This window comes from Hemiscyllium ocellatum, chromosome 6 (assembly GCF_020745735.1).
Source record: "Hemiscyllium ocellatum isolate sHemOce1 chromosome 6, sHemOce1.pat.X.cur, whole genome shotgun sequence".
Taxonomy (NCBI): Eukaryota; Metazoa; Chordata; class Chondrichthyes; order Orectolobiformes; family Hemiscylliidae; genus Hemiscyllium; species Hemiscyllium ocellatum.
The window spans coordinates 94,647,932-94,663,679 of NC_083406.1; the positions used below are offsets into that span (position 1 = coordinate 94,647,932).

At 40.1% G+C, this 15,748-nt stretch overlaps 1 protein-coding gene across 1 annotated transcript in view; it reads right to left on the reverse strand.

Annotated features, from left to right (window-relative positions):
* ccdc169 (coiled-coil domain containing 169) overlaps nucleotides 1-15,748 on the reverse strand; it is a 64,233-nt gene that overhangs the window by 48,349 nt on the left and 136 nt on the right. The window lies entirely within an intron of this gene.

The following is a 15,748-nucleotide window of genomic DNA, read 5'->3' on the forward strand; positions in this document are numbered from 1 at the left end:
AGTGACTATGAAATGAAGCAGGAATTGCAGAGATCTCAGAAGTATAGGCATTATGGCAACTTCCAGATTATCTGACACAGACTTCTAAGATGTGGTACCAATGATCACAGATGACTTGCAATGTTCTCACTAAGTTGTACCCCACAGCCCCTCTGGTGATTTGTTCACATGGCCATTCCAGTTGCAGCATTTACACCCATGTCACTGCCTCACATGGGCCTTGGGGGTCCGCAGAGCCATTAACTAAATTAGAGGGATCACTAATGATCTATATATAGATGGAATGGAACGATGTTATAATCGTGTGTTATGTTTACAGTCTATTGCGCCTTAAGCCTATGGGAAGCCAGCTATGTTGACAAAGCTACTGCCCAGGCTGCAGCACTGACCTTGTTACAGGAAAATAAGCTGAAGTGGTGTACCAGTCACAACCACATTGTAATAGCCTTGATACATTTGTGCGCTGAGAATTGACAGATCCCACAGAGGTCTCCAGTGATTCCTTGGAAGGAACAAGTTGCATAAATATTTGGTACAGCTATCACCTTGACAGCCACAGGATGATCACCCATTCCTTCAGTGTGCACTTTCGACGAGATGAACTGCAGAAATTCACCAAAAATCCTTAGACAGTACTTTCTGAATGCATGATCACTCATATGCAGAAAGACAAGGGCAACAGATACATGAGAACATCACCTGCAAATTCCCCTCCAAGCTACTCATCATCCTGACTTGGAAATCTATCAAAGTTCCTTCTGTGTTGCTAGGTAAAAATCCTGGAATTCCTTCCTGAAGGGCATTGTGGGTCACCCGTTAACATACAGACTGCAGCAGTTAGAAGGCAGCTCACCACCACATTCACAAGGGCAAACAAGGACAGGCAATAAATTGCTAGCCAATCAGCAAAACCCATATCCCACAAAATATTTTTTTTAAATTCTCAAATTTTACTCTAGCAGATGACAGTTTGATCATAAGAGCATGAGACAAAGAAGCAGAAGTTAGACCATTCAGTCCATTGAATCTGCTCCACCATTCAATTATGGGTCATAGGTTTCTCATCCTCATTCTCCTGTTTTCTCCTTTAACCTTTGATCCCCTTGACAGTCAAGAACCTAACTATCTCTGTTTGAAATATTCTCAATGACCTGGCCTCCACAGCCTTCTGTGGCAGTGAATTCCATTGATTCATCACTCTCTGGCTGAAGAAGTTTCTCCTCAGCTCCATTCTAAAGGGTCTTCCCTTTACTCTAAAGCTGTGCCCTCAGATCCTAGACTCTCCTGCTAATGGAAACATCTTCCCAACAACCACTCTGTCCAGGCTGTTCAATCTTCTGTAAGTTTCAATTAGATCCTTCCTCATCCTTCTAAACTCCATTGAGTATAGACCCAGAGTCCTCAAAAGTTCTTCATATTTTAAGACTTTCTTTCCTAGGATCATTCTTGTGAACCTCCCCCAGACTACTCCAGGGCCAGTATATCCTCTTTGATGTATGGGGCCCAAAATGGAGCACAAAACTCTAAATGGGTCTGACTCGTGCCTTAGAAGTACATCCCGGCTTTTATATTCAAATTCTCTTGAATAAATGCCAACATTGCATTTACCTTCCTAACTACCAACTCAACCACTGAGTTTACCTTAAGAGAATCCTGGACTAGGACTCCCAAATCCCATTACACTTCAGATTTCTGAATTTGCTCCCTATTTAGAAAATAGTTCATACCTATATTCTTCCTATCAAAGTGCATGACCTCACACTTTCCCATGTTGTTCTCCATCTGCCAGTTCTTTGCCCATTCTCCTAACTTGTCTAAATCCTTCTGCAGCCTCCCTGCTTTCTCAATACCTACACATCTCTTTACCTATCCTTGGATTATCTGCAAACCTAGCCAGAATGTCCTCAATTCCTTCATCTAGATCGTTAAGGTATAAAGTGAAAATTTGTGATCCCAACACTGAGCCTTGTGGAACAGCACCAGCCACCATCCTGAGAAATATCCTTTTATCCCCTTTCTCTGCTTTCTTCCAGACAGCTAATTTTCTATCCTTGTCTCTAACATTATAGGCTCTTATCTTACTTAGCAACATCTTGTCAAAGGCATTCTGGAGGTCCAAGTAGGTAACATCCATTGGCTCTCCTTGTCCTAACCTACTTGTTACTTCCTCAAAGAATTCTAACAGATTTGTCAGGCATGATCTTCCCTTAATGAAACCATGCTGGCTTTGCCCTATTTTCTCATGCACTTCCAGGTATTCAGAAATTTCATCTTTCACAATGGACTCCAAAATCTTACGAATAGCTGGGGTCAGGCTAATTGGCCTGTAATTTCCCATCTTTTGTCTTAAACCCTTAGTAAATAGGGGTTTACATCGTGATTTTTCAGTTCTCTGAGACCTTCACTGACACCAGTAATTCGTGAAAGATCACCACTAATGCCTCCACTATCCCTTCAGCTATCTCCTTAGAACTCTGGGGTGTGGTCCATCTGCTTTAGGTGAGTTATCCACTTCAGACCTTTCAGTTTTTATAGCACCTTCTCCTTGGTGATGGCCACCACACTCACCTCTGAGTTGCCTCGTCCTTCCTTTAGTATACTTCCTTCTCCTCGTGATGAATTTTTGCTACATCTCTCAAATTACTTACAGAAACTCCTGCCATTGCTGTTCCAATGTCTTTCCTGCTAGGCTCCTCTCCCAGTCACTTCTGGTCAGCTCCTCCCTCTACAGTTGCCTTTATAAAACTGTAAAACTGTTACATCTGATTCCAGCTTCTCTCTCTCAAACTGCAGAGTAAATTCTATCATCTTATGGTCACTGCCTTCTAAGGGCTTATTTACCTTAAATTCCCTTATCAAGTCTGCCTCATTGCACATTACTAAATCCTGAATTGCTTGTTCCCTTGTGAGCTCCACCACAGGTTGCTCCAAAAAAGCCATCTCGTAGCCAATACACAAATTCTTTCTCTTGCAACCCACCACCAACCTGATTTTCCCAGTCCACCTGCATCTTGAAGTTTCCCATGAATAACTGTAACCTTACACACTTTTTCTATCTCCTGGTGTATCTTGTACCCCACATCTGATTACTATTTGGAAGCCTGGACATAACTCCCATTATGTTTTTTTTTACCTTTGTAGTTCCTCAATTCTACAACATTTGGGCTCTACATCGTTTCTTGCTATTAATGTAATTTCATTCCTTTTTAGTAAGGCAACTCCACTCCCTCTGACCACCTGCTTGTCTTTTTGATAGGATGTATATTTAGCTCCCAGTCCTGATCCCCTTGCAGCCACATCATATCTGCCAATTTTGATCTGCACCACAAGCTCATTTACAAATTTTGTATACTGCATGCATACAGATTCAACACCTTTAGTCCTTATTTACTGTCCCACTTCTCATTGTCATCCCTTTATCCGGTGTGCTTGAAGTTTGATTTGTAACCTTTCCAAACATTTTGTCCTATTGTGTTGTAGAGGCTTTAATAACGTCTCCTGAGTTCTCCTCTTTGATGGTTTCCCAGCATCTACTCCATATGTAGGAACAAGATGCCTTGCTCATCTGGAAGAGATGGCCATGAGAGCAATAGATTCTGTGCTTTCTATAGCTTCACCGCATCCTGAGAGCAACTTCGGTTACAATTTATTTATGAGTTGTTTATATGGCAGCTGAGCAACGTTGCTACTGCTCCTGGACTTGCAGGAGCATTTACTCTTCCTCGATTCCTCTCAGCCTTCATTGCACCATGCCCAGAGTGACAATAAACTATACTGGGGCGAGATCAATTTGTCAAAGTTCCAATGAAATTATGCTGGGAACATAGGAACACAGGAAAGTAGGAACAGATTCGGACATTCAGCCCATCAATTTGATTATGTGTGATTCAAGACTTTTATTCACCCTATCCCTATAATCCTGTAGGGGGCCCGGTAATCAGAAATTAATCTCTACCTTAAACAAAGTCAAAGAGTGAGGCTCCACAACATTCTGAGTTAAATAAAAATCCTCATCCACACCGAAGTGGCATCCTGTTATTTTTAAATTGTGTCCCCTGGTTCTAGACTCCCTAACCAGGAGAAATATCGCACTTGTATTTACCCCGTCTATCCCTTGAAATATTTTCTAAGTTTCAATGAGATCACTTCCCATTCTTCAAAACTTTAGAGAGTACAGGCCCAGTGACTAAATATATGGGATTTAAATCCTGGCCACAAGCAGTCTTGACCATGTCTTTGATCTTTGCATGTTGATCTTAGTCATCTCAGTGAAGCAGAAGTAATCACAGATAACCTTAAAAAGTATCAACTCTGGGCCACAATTTACAAAGATCATTTAAGGTCACATAGGCTGCATAAAGTACAAAAGGTGGTTTCCTCTCAACTTGGAATGTAATTATTTGCCTCAGTGGCTCATTGCCCAGACTGTAATAATATGGAATGCATGACCCTGACAGCCCGTGCGCGTTTGCTGTAGCCCTTTAGGGACTTGGGGGTGGTGGGACGAGGTTTGGGGTTGCTGATATCACCCATTGAGTACACTTATCCCAAGATACTGGGGACTGCTGTCCAAGATGTAAACCTGAAGGAGCAAGCAGCAAACTGCAGCTGACAGGTACCCACTCTGACTTTCATGTCGAGAATTATCATCGTCTGTTTTCCCTCATTATGAAAACCACTTTTATCTCTATGTTCAATATATCAGCTAACCTACTTAATGTAACTTACCTACTTGAATGGTAAGAAATTGCAGCACACTGCTCTTCAGAGGGACCTGGGTGTCCTCATGCATGAATCACAGAAGGTTGGTCTGCAGATGCAACAGGTAATTAAGAAGGCAAATATAATTTTGTCCTTCATTGCTAAAGGGATTAAAAGCAGAGAGGGTATGTTGCAGCTGTACCAGGTGCTGGTGAGGCCACACTTGGAGTACTGCGTGCAGTTTTGATCTTCTTACTTGAGAAAGGATGTACTGGCACGAGAAGAGGTACAGAGAAGGTTGATTCCTGAGTTGAGGGGGTTGGTTTATGAAGAGAAACTGAGTAGACTGGGACTATATTCATTGGAATTTAGAAGAATGGAGGTGGGGGATCTTATAGAAACATGTAAGATTATGGAGGGAATAGATAAGATAGAAGCAGAAAGGATGTTTCCGCTGATGGGTGAAACTAGGACAAGAGGGTATAGCCTCAAAATTAGGGGAAGCAGACTTAGGACTGAATTGAAAAGGAACTTCTTTACCCAGAAGGTTGTGATTCTATGGAATTCCCTGCCCAGTGAAGTGGTTGAGGTTTCCTCAGTAATTGGTTTTAAAGCTAAGACAGATAATTCCTTTGATGTTAAAATAATTAAGAGTATGGTAAGAGAGCAGGTAAGTGGAGCTGAGGTCACAAAGAGATCAGCCATGATCTTACTGAATGATGGAGTAGACTCGAAGAACCAAATGGTCTACTCCTGCTCCTAATTCTTATATTATGTTCTTATGTAACCTTTGTCAAAGATTTAAATAATCTGTTTTCATGTTTTCAATTCCCAGAAAAATCTTAGCAACAGTCAAAGCCATTTTGAAATTCCAATCCATGTAATATATTCACAACAATTCCCAGTTTTTATGTCCTCAAGCTCAAAGTTGACATATCTTTAAATTCAAAATATTTCTATCCCATCAAAAACATCCACAAGTGTTGTGATCACAGCTGCTGGTAATGCTGTATAACTCATTTCCCACAGTGAAACTCCATGGGAATGAGATGCCTAAAATTGACTATCCAACATTTTGAATTAAAAGCAGGGAACCTAATATTGATGTGTCAGTGCTAGAATTAGCTTAAATTCAGTTAGGAATCAAAAATCTTGAATTAATAGTAGCCAAGAAAGAAAGAGAAAAAGAAACAAATTGCAGAAAGAAGAAAAAGAGAAAATAACAGATAGGACCAAGACAAACAAAAAATAAAAGAGTATAAAGTCTAAAGAGAAGTGCAATAGAAAGGGAGGAAGAACAAAGGAGGAGAGAACTGGAAGTAAGATAATTTTATGAACACTGAACACATTCACAAGAGGTTGCCAATGTACTTAAAAAAATGTTAATTGATTACATAAAATAAAAAAAGAAAAAACAAAATCATATATAAATCTGACAACTTGAAAAGATCTTACCATAAAAAGCCAAAGCAAGAATGCAACCTATTTTTCCCACCAATATCCTTTAAAGATTTTGAATGCCACTTAAGTATCATTACTATCTTCACTTTAAGATATTTTTATAATTAACAATGTCATAAACACTTTCTTTCAGTAAATTTCTGCATGTTCACCAAATGTGATTTTCTCTGTGCAGACACACTGACAAGAATAGTGCCCCTCAAAGATCAGCAAGGCCACTTATGTGTGGAACCACAGGAGACGGGAGAGATACTAAACAAGCATTTTGCATCAGTATTTACTGTGGAGAGGGATATGGACGATAGAGAATGTGGGGGAATAAATAGCAACATCTTGGAAAAATGTCCATATTACATAAGAGGTAATGCTGGATGTCTTAACACACAAAGGTGAATAAATCCCTGGGACAAGCTCAGGTGTACCCTAGAACTATGTGGGAAGCCAGTTAAGTGATTGCTGGGCCTTTTGCACAGATAGTTGTATAATGAATAGCCACAGGTGAGGTGCCGGAAGATTGCAGGTTGGCTAACATGGGTGCCACTATTTAAGAAAGGTGGTAAGGAAAAGCCAGGGAACTGTAACCAGTGAGCCTGACATCAGTGGTGGGCAAGTTGTTGCAGGGACTCCCGAGGGACAGAACTTACATGTATTTGGACAGGCAAGGACTGATTAGGGATAGTCAACATGGCTTTGTGTGTACGAAATCATGTATTACTAAATTAAATGAGTTTTTTGAATCAGTAACAAAGAGGATTAAAGAGGACAGAGTAGTGGATGTGATCTATATGGACTTCAGTAAGGCATTCGACAAGGTTCCTCATGGTAAGTTGGTTAGCAAGGTTCGATTACACGGAATACAGGGAGAACTAGCTATTTGTTTACAGAACTGGCTTGAAGGTACAAGACAGAGAGTAATGGTGAAGGGTTGTTTTTCAGACTGGAGGCCTGTGACCAACAGTGTGCCATGAGGATCGGTGCTGGATCCACTGCTTTTTGTCATTTATATAAATGATTTGGATGTGAACATAGAAGGTATGATTAGTTTTTGCAGATGACACCAAAATTGGAAGTGTAGTGGACAGTGAAGAAGGTTACTTCAGAGTACAACAGGACCTTGATCAGATAGGCCAATGGGCTGAAGAGTGGCAGATGGAGTTTCATTTAAATAAATGTGAGGTGCTGCATTTTGGAAAGGCAAATCAAGCCAGGACTTATACACTTAATGTTAAGGTCCTGGGAAGTGTTGCTGAACAAAGAGTCCTTGGAGTGCAGGTTCATACTTCCTTGAAAGTGGAGTCACAGGTAGATGTGACACTAAAGAAGGCGTTTGATATGCTTGCCATTTTTGGCCAGTGCATTGAGTATAGGAGTTGAGAGGTCAATGTACAGGACATTGGTTGAGCCACTTTTGAAATACTGTATGCAATACTGCATGCATCGTTCCTGCTATAGGAAGGATGTCATGAAACTTGGAATGGTTCAGAAAAGATTTATAAGGATGTTGCCAAGGTTGGAGCTAGAGGGAGAAGCCGAATAGGCTGGGGCTATTTTCCCTGGAGTGTCAGAAGCTGAGGGGTGACCTTATCAAGGTTTATAAAATCACGAAGGGTGAATAGACAAGGTCTTTTCCCTCGGGTGAGGGAGTTCAAAACTAGAGGGCATAGATTTAAGGTAAGAGGAGAAAGGTTTAAAAGGGACCTAAGCGGGAACTTTTTCACATAGTGTTGCGTGCATGGAATGAGCTGCCAGAGGAAGTGGTGGAGGCTAGTATGAATACAACATTTAAAACGTATCTGGATGGATATATGAATAGGAAGGGTTTAGAGGAATGTGAGCCAAGTGCTGGCAAATGGAATGAGATTATTTTAGGATATCTGGTCAGCATGAACGAGTTGGAATGAAGGGTCTGTTCCCATGCTGTACATTCTATGACTCTATGAATCTGACATTGGGGAATTTACTAAATAGTTTCACTGAATTCTAAGAAAAAGATCAAGGTTTTGACTAGTTTTACGCTGCTAAACCGCTATTCTGTTGGTATGGATCATTTCTTTGGACTGGACCTGCTTCTAGCCTCTGACATTTCTTTCAGTTGCAGTAAATTCAAAAGCTCAACTTTGTAAAAACCTCAGCAATTATCTCACCAGCAAGCTTCTCTGTTCATTTGGTCTAATCATGTGGTTTCTTTGAAATGCTGTTTTGATACACCATTAAAACAAGTGACTTTCTGACCTTTAAACAAAAAATCAATTTCAGAGAATTGAAGAACCTAAATCTATCTACCTTAGAAATCAAGTTCCAAAGTAATAACAAAATAGTGTAAAGCTTCATCACAACATAAAAGCTGAGCTTTTGATTAATCTAATAAGTCGGGTTCTAAAAAGTGAAGCGATTTTAATAAACTCCACTGTGGCTATGGTTTCCAATTGTGGGCACCTGCGAGATGTGAGGGCTTTGTTGAGGGTTCAATATGAAATTTACTAGAATGGCTGCAGGAATAAAGGATTTTAGAGAGGTTGAGATTACTGTCCCAAGAGCTAAGAAGCGTAAGGGAATTTATTGGCAATGTATCCAATAATGAAGAGTTTAGATAGAATAAATAGAAACTGTTTCCAGTGGATGAAGGACTGATACAAACAGATGATCCACATATCATTTTAATTAATGATAAGAAATGAGGACAATTTTTTTTACACAGGTAGTGGTTAGGATTTGGAAAGTACTACCTCCCTGCAATTCATATGGACACAACTTCAAATTAGTGTTCCAAAGGAAACTGTACAATTACCTGGAGCAAAAAAAAAGGGAAGGAATGATCTGGAGTCAGGGGTAGTGTAGGACTGACCAGCTTTCTCTTTGAAAGAACTGGCACAGATTTGATGGCCTGAATGGCCACCTTCTGTACTGCACTATTCTGTTCTATTGTTCCAAAAATGCTTTGAGAAGACACTTGACAGAGCTGTTGAGGCTTTAAAAGGGGAAGGGTAAGGGGGGAAGTAAGGGCCTTGAAACAGATGAGGCACCAGGGTCCATGATTCATTCCTCTGACTCTGTTAATGACCAGAAATTTACCTGGACAGCTACAGAAATACAATGGCTGCACGAGCAAATCAGAGGTTGGAAATTCTGCAGTAAGTACCTCACTTACTGACCACAGCCTGACCCATCCCCTCACTAAAATCTGTCCACCATCTACAATGCAAGAGAGAGGAATGCGATGGAATACTTCCAATTGACTGGATTAGGGCAATACCAACAGCATTAAGTACGTACAACATGGTCCAAATTAAATCAGGCAGGTTGATTGATTAGTATCCCACTGACCACATTAAACATTGAATCCTCCCACCAGCCAAGCATGGTGGCATTGGTATGTTTCATCTGTAAGGTGCACTACAGTAATTCACCGAAGGCATTTGATAGCAAATACCAAACCCTTAGCTTTTACTATTTATAAGAACACAGCTCGAGCACAGTAAACTTACAATCTACAAGCTCCACTCCAAGCCACACACCATCCTGACTTGGAAGTTTATCACAGTTCTTTCATTGTTTCTGGTCAAAATTCTGGAACTGCCCTTTTAACAGCACTATAAACACCACCTACTCAAGGGTAACTAAAGATGATAGTACCTAGATCCATGAATGAAGAAAAAAGCTCAGATGCAATCATTTTAAAAAATCAAACCTATCATTAAATCTTCAGAAAAGGCATGTTTCACCAAGTCTTCTAGAATTTTATGGCTATGTGCTTGGAAATCCTAAACACTCTATACACTGCATTCTGAAAGATGTATCTAGCCACACTCTTCAGACAGCAGTGCGATCATTCTGGGAAAATATTCCAATTTAGTAGATTTGGTTTACTAATCACAGTCTTAGAATTTTGATTTGCAGTATAATGAATGCTTTGTTTATACAGATACATCATATATGATAGACATTAAACCAGGACAGAACTGAAAATGTGTTGCTGGAAAAGCGCAGCAGGTCAGGCAGCATCCAAGGAACAAGAAATTCGATGTTTCGGACATAGGCCCTTCATTCCTGATGAAGGGCTTATGCCCGAAATGTCGAATTTCCTGTTCCTTGGATGCTGCCTGACCTGCTGCGCTTTTCCAGCAACACATTTTCAGCTCTGATCTCCAGCATCTGCAGACCTCACTTTCTCCTCGAAGAATTAAACCAGGACATAAAAGAATTGCGGTAGATATTTCAGCTTATTGTAATACCAGCAATTCTTTCAGACTGTTACACATGTTAAATCAGAGATTGCATTTTTTAAGCATGGGTTCATTTATACCACGTAAAGCGCAGCCCACTGTTCTGCTGTTAGGATGTAAATGTTCGGAGTCTGTTTCTTCCTCTAAGTGTTACTTCAAAATTTGCATAAAACATTATCACCTGAAGTGTGATAAGTAACTTGTGTGACAGAAAGTGTGGGACTAGATGCAGTTTTATTACTTTAAACATGTAAAATAGTACTTTTTATGACTGTAAAAAGAATTCTACATATACAATTTAGTGCACTACTATATAGTCCAGTTTACCTGTGATGAAATTGTTCAGTTATGTACAATATTGCACTGAACAAATACAGCAGTCTGTGACTGGGAACATTTACGATATAGGTAAAAACAATGACTGCAGATGCTGGAAACCAGATTCTGGATCAGTGGTGCTGGAAGTGCACAGCAGTTCAGGCAGCATCAAACAAGCAGCGAAATCGACGTTTCGGGCAAAAGCCCTTCATCAGGAATAAAGGCAGTGAGCTGGAAGCATGGAAAGATAAACTGGGGTGGGGGGGGGAAGAGTAGCATAGAGTACAATTCAATTCCAAGTTTGTTTTTCTTTGTACCAACATGTTTGGACATGTTATTGTACACCAATCTATCATGTCTTAAGGTGATACTTGAACCTGACCTTCTGGTCCAGAGCAGAATCATTCCCACTGCTCCACAAGACCTTACTTATCCACAATCACTTCTCCATCACTTGGAGAAGGGTTATTGCAAGGTTTTCAATAGGTCACTCATGACAGTTCAAAGTTCATTGAAGAGCAGTTAGAATGATTGGGATTTAAAAGCCCCCACATGTGAACTGATGTAGACAGGTTTTAGTTGCATTGTATGGAAGCAACTGAATTAAACTGGTTTTCCATAGGCATCACAGTGAGTTTGGCTCCAAGAGCAGTTGGATAGCTTTGTGTTGTTAGAACACAGGCCAAGTTATTAGGCAGTTAGATGTAGCAATCACAGCTTATGGAAAGTCTTGGAAGTTGTTCTGGCGCACAAGAAGCCAGGAGCCACTAATCAGTCAGTACAGTGAAGAGTGGGAGTGAAAAAGCCATAAAGTGTCAGCTTGATGCAGCTGAACAAGATGGGATTGCAAGGAAAAATATAAGGAAAGATTTTTTGAAGGCCAATAGTGAAAAATTGTAACTTCTTTTGAAGTTGACAGAGATTTGAAGACCTCTCAGGTCATTGAGGTCTGGGAGAAGTTGGTGAGAATCAGCGGGATTGTTCTGATCACATTTGCTGTTTGATGTGCTCTGTGGGGGATGTGTTTGCCTCTGGCACAGTATTTTACCTAATGTGTCAATGTTTATGTTATCCCACATAACATAAGGAAATTAGCATGATAACGAAGAATCCAATGGACATTTGTCATAGTTATATGCAAACGTTACATTCACAGCCACATTAACACTTGGGCCAACATGGAGCTATTAAGATTACAACTGAGCACCGTGTTTTCAATAGTATGTCATACTTCAAGTGATCTGAGATAAGATGCAGTCTGTGATCTTCACGTTCTTGCATCACATGCTATGACACCATGATAATGTCATGAGCAGATATCTTAAATGTTTACTTATACATTGTGGCTATTAAAGGATGAGTTCAGAACTAGGAAACATTATTTTAAAATTAGGGGTCACCCATTTAGGCCAGAGACGAAAGGCTATTCTTCTCTCATAGGATTGTGCAACTTTTGAAATTGGCCTCAGGATATGGGTGGAGATAGGACATTGAATATTTTAAAGAAAGGTGGAGATAGATTTTTATTAGGGAAGAGAATCAGTGGTTATCAAGGATAGATGAAAATGTGGAACACAAACAGTTCAATCATGATCGCTTTTGAATGTCTGAGCAAACATTAGATTAGATTAGATTCCCTATAGTATGGGAACAGGCCCTTCGGCCCAACAAGTCCACACTGACCTTCCAAAGCGTAACCCACTGAGACTCATTCCTGTACCCAATATTTACCCCTGACTAATGCACCTAACACTATAGGCAATTTAGCATGGCCAATTCAACTAACTGCACATCGTTTGGATTGTGGGAGGAAACCGGAGCACCTGGAGGAAACCCACGCAGACATGGGGAGAATGTGCAAACTCCACACAGACAGTCACCCAAGGCAGGAAGCGAACTGGGGTCCCTGGCGCTGTGAGGCAGCAATGCTAACCACTGAGTCTCTGTGCCACCCATCATAAAGAGCTAATGCCCTACATCTACCTCTAATTCATATTTCTGTTTGCATAGTCTTGAAACAAAACAAACTCTCCAATTCTTCTGTATCCTTTCCCCATATCATACATAATGCACACTTAATCAATGCCATAAAATTCACATTCACGTAACAGGGTGTGCAAGTTTTGTTAATATACAATTGTTATGAAGTTGAAGGCTTACACTATACCTTTAAGAAATTACAAGCATCGATGTACAGTAGATGACCAGATGGCAGTCTCAGAGTGTACTGGAAAATTGAAAATATGTAACATTTGGCTGTGAAATGGATACCTGAATTTTGATTGGTTAAATTTGACTTGTTGTCAAAATAGCCATCGGTTTAAATTATGTCCCAGGGACTAAACCCAATCACGTTTGAATTTGTTGTTTTGCCAACATTGAACCAATGAAATAATCCAATGGTGGAGTATAAAAATGCAGGCATTTTGAAAATTGGAGAGAGAGCAACTGTCATTAGAAAGACCAAGAAATTAGGAAACACTCGCTATAAAAAAGGTACTTTTCCATATGAAACATTCTCACAGTAAAAAGAAAGATGACCCAGGGAATTCAGCAGCCAGAAGAGTGAAGTTACAGAAGATGACAGCGGCTGTGTTTTTGAAATTAAGTTTATGTAATTTTAATAAGCATCTTATTAGAACAGCATATTGTTAAAGAGTTGAAGGCAGGTAATAAGCAGTTAAGAGAAAAGAAAGCTTAGAGTTGTGAATAGTTGTTGTTTAATGATCACTTTTAGAGTTAAAAAATAAATTGATGTTATTTTCTTTAAATAGTGGAATTTGAGAGTTCTCTGTCACTCATTTTTAAACAGATTACAAGGCTAGGTGGGCTTTTCTAGATGTTTGGTCTAATTAACAGAATGGGTTACTCCCGTGTTGCAAGACAATGAACAAATAAATAGCCACATGGTAGTACAGAACTTGAGTACTGCTGAAACAGAAGATAATTCTGGTCAAGGCTTTTTCATTTTACAATCATCTAGACAGATCATAACCATATCACCTTATAGGGAGAACCAACTTTGATATTGTGTTAGAGAAGAGTCCTGATTGATTAATTGGTAGAGGTATTCATGGGGAGAATGTACCAATTAATAAGGATTGACAGTTAACTGTGAATTATGGAATTCAACGTGAGCAAATGCGAGGTCTTGCACTTTGGAAAAAAGAATAAAAGCATACATTACTTTCTAAACGGTGAGAAAATTCGTAAAGCCAAAGTACAAAGGGATCTGGGAGTGATAGTCGAGGATTCTCTAAAGGCAAACATGCAGATTGAGTCCGTGATTAAGAAAGCGAATGCAATGTTGTCATGTATCTCAAGAGGGTTGGAATATAAAAGCACGATTGTGCTACTGGAGACTTTATAAAGCTGTTGTGGTTCTGCTCGCCGAGCTGGAAGTTTTTGCTGCAAACGTTTCGTTCCCTGGCTAGGGAACATCATCAGTGCTGTTGGAGCCTCGTGTGAAGCGCTGCTTTGATGTTTCTTCCGGTATTTATAAATACCGGAAGAAACATCAAAGCAGCGCTTCTCACGAGGCTCCAACAGCACTGATGATGTTCCCTAGCCAGGGAACGAAACGTTTGCAGCAAAAACTTCCAGCTCGGCGAGCAGAACCACAACAACGGATACCCGAGCTACAAATCTTCAATCAGATTTTAACCTTTATAAAGCTCTGGTTAGGCCCCATTTGGAGTACTGTGTCCAGTTTTGATTTCCACACTTCAGGAAGGACATACTGGCACTGGAACTTGTCCAGCGGAAATTCACACAGATGATCCCTGGAATGGTTGGTCTAACATACGAAGAATGGCTGAGGATCCTGGGATTGTATTCATTGGAGTTTAGAAGATTGAGGGGAGACTTAATAGAAACTGACAAGATCATACATGGCTTGTAAAAGGGTGGACGCTAGGAAATCATTTCCGTTAGGCGAGGAGACTAGGACCCATGGACACAGCCTTAGAATTAGAGGGGGTCAATTCAGAACAGAAATGCGGAGACAGTTCTTCAGCCAGAGAGTGGTGGGCCTGTGGAATTCATTGTCACAGAGTGCAGTGGAGGCCGGGACGCTAAATATCTTCAAGGCAGAGATTGATAGATTCTTGATGTCACAAGGAATTAAGGGCTACAGGGAGAATGCTGGTAAGTGGAGTTGAAATGCTCATCTGCCATGATTGAATGGTGGAGTGGACTCGATGGGCCGAATAGCCTTACTTCCACTCCTATGTCTTATGGTCTTAACTGACAGGCTTTGTTTAAATTTTAAATCATGTTGACTCACCTATTTTGATGAGTTGAGGCATGTACCGTGCATGAACATGTTCTATCTAAAAGGAAAATTATTAATATGTAGCTTCTAGTACATGCAAATATGCCTGACTGCGAGCCCAGTTTAAAATCATAAATTAGTTGTTAGGAAATCGTTCGCACAGTCAGGATTAGCCAAAACAAAAATTACTCTACAAAATGGGTGATAACAATTAGCTGGTACATTTTTCAGAATAAATTCTTGAATTATCCGAGTCAACACATCTCTTTTGAAATTAAAACAAATTTATCTGTTATCTGTCAATTACCTTGGAGCAATTCCTCCATCAATCAGCACATTCCTTTCATATAGTTTAAATGTTGGTTTTCACCATTACTTGGTAATTCTTGCAAATTGTCCTAAGTACAAGGACAAGTACAACATATGCCTTGCCTAACTGCAATAATTAAATACTGTAGTCAGAACTTTAAAAAAAATGACTTTTGCATTTGGAATCTATTTTCGAGGAGCATATATGTTCACATTTGTAAAATGTTTCACTAATAGTTTTACCTCTTTATGTCTGTTTCTATGCCTAAAAGTCATCCCAAGTCTCAAAGTCCACCTCAAGTGAAAGCTATATAAAAAAAATCATGCCAGAACTGCTTGCCACTAGATAGCGCACCCGGCTTGTCACCATGGATCCTGACGGGGAAGAATACACTGGGAACTTAGCTCATGATATCCCAGGTTGAAACAAAAGTTGCACGGAATAGAAGAGCGGGAGTGGTAT